This window comes from Gastrolobium bilobum, unplaced genomic scaffold (assembly GCF_033153095.1).
Source record: "Gastrolobium bilobum isolate Gb01-03AN ecotype WA unplaced genomic scaffold, APGP_CSIRO_Gbil_v1 utg15332, whole genome shotgun sequence".
Taxonomy (NCBI): Eukaryota; Viridiplantae; Streptophyta; class Magnoliopsida; order Fabales; family Fabaceae; genus Gastrolobium; species Gastrolobium bilobum.
Genome location: NW_026895947.1, coordinates 3777 through 5677, shown reverse-complemented (window position 1 = coordinate 5677; position 1901 = coordinate 3777). Strand labels below are relative to the sequence as shown.

At 38.2% G+C, this 1901-nt stretch overlaps 1 long non-coding RNA gene across 1 annotated transcript; it reads left to right on the top strand.

Annotated features, from left to right (window-relative positions):
- Positions 1-293: 293 nt before the first annotated feature.
- Positions 294-1618, top strand: LOC133296922 (uncharacterized). Its single transcript, XR_009749575.1, has 3 exons — positions 294-566; positions 863-939; positions 1041-1618. It is a non-coding gene; the product is annotated as an uncharacterized LOC133296922 (long non-coding RNA).
- The last annotated feature ends 283 nt before the right edge of the window (positions 1619-1901 follow it).

Genomic DNA, 1901 nt, shown 5'->3' with positions numbered 1-1901 from the left:
AAAATTAAGTATAAGGCTTAGTTAAATGAATCTGAGTCACTTTGAAGATAAAAAGTTTACTCAGTGAAAATTAAGGGGTATAAATGGGTACTGGCGAAAGTGCTCAAAATATAAAAATAAAATTATAAATATCCCTAGAATAATATTCCAGACTTTTGGGTAAAGTTTGGTAATTAATGGAGTTTAATAGATAGACGAACAAATACCCGCTTAAAGTCACATAACCTATGTTAAGTGACTAAAGAACAAAAAGAACCCCAAACCCCCCAGCAACCCGTCGAGCCAGAAGAGAAGAAAAGAAGAAGAAGGAGAAGGAGGAGAAAGGGAGAGAGAAGAAGAGAGAGAGGAGGGAGCAAATCCCAACCGTTTTTGGTGATTCAAAAGCCTAAACCACTCTAAATCTTCCCTTCTTTCATAATCCTAGCTTAGTTTTGAGTGGGGAGCATTGTGGAGAGAGATATTGCCTCTCAAAAATTCGGCCTTTTGGTGAAATTTGGGATTTTGAGTGCTTCAACCTCCATTAAAGCTTGAGGAGCCATCAATCCTTGGTTGTGCAACCATTGGTGGTAAGATTCTACCCCTTGAACCTTATTTTCATGGAAAATTGCATGAGTTAGGGTTCAGTGAATAGTAAATTGGGGTTTTGATGAAATGTTGTTAAATTAGCTATGTTCTAGAAAGAATGGAACTTAGTGCATGTTGTGAAAAATGCTAGGAACGACGTTTAATCGATGAAAATGAGCTTAGATAGCTAAATGAGTATATTGGGAAAATGGCAAGAATATGATGCTTGATATTGGACTTTCTTGCAATTGTACTCAATGGTTTGGTTGATTGATGATTGTGTCCTAATGATGTCTAGGATTGAAGCATTTGGACCAACCGTAAGTGATCAACCATTGGAGCAAGCTATGGAGCTTGATTAGCTCCATTGGATAGGTAAGTTCATGCTTATGTTTGGTATGAATTGTATAGCTTGGTTGATAGCTATGAGATGTTATTAGATGCAATATGTGTTAATTGCATTAAACCTTATGTAGGTTTTGTTTGAGAAATGGAGTATTGTAATTGACTGACTGTGGAACCTGTTGGTGGGAACAAAGGTTGGCTGAAGCTTGAGGTAAGCCTTCAGACCTTGGGTGTAATTCCCTTGACTGTTCCACCAAGCCCTGAAAGGGTAGAGGTTGTGATTGTGTATATAAATGCAATAAAATAGTGTAATGTGTTGTTATACGTATGTGTATGCATTTGGTGTGGCATAGGATGGTGTTTCCCTATGTGGTATGTTGCATGACGATGCGTAAATCATACTTGGTAGTTAGCTGGCCAGTAGGACTATTTGCATCTGAGTTTCCTTAGGACAGCTTGAGAGCTCGAGGGATTTCTCTTGGAGATGTTATTGCACTTTGCATAGATATGTATTTACTGCATTATTATTGTTATTGCTATTACACTGATATGGAACTGTGGGGTGGAGAGATGCTCCGAGGACCCCTGGTTTACTGGATATATTCGTATATCACACCCCGTGTTGTGGGGACCCCCTTTCAATTAAGGATGCTACAGGAGCCACCGGTGGCAAGTGGCCATACTTGGACTAGTATTGATGCATGAGGATCCAGTATTTTGATATCATACATGTTGTTTTGTAGCTCACATGTATAAGATTGTAACTCATAGACAACTGATAGATGTATGATTTGTATATTGGAATGGACTTAGCCTATGCTCATGCCTTTGGTCATCTCTTTTGTTGATGGGAGCCAAGGGAATGATCATAGTGTTTTGTAAGCTAAGTTCCATGATTTGTAATGAATATGTACTGTAAATGATGCTTACTTGAAATTCAATATATGCATGCTTTGATGTATTGAGTTATTGAATTGGTTGGGCTGAGAATC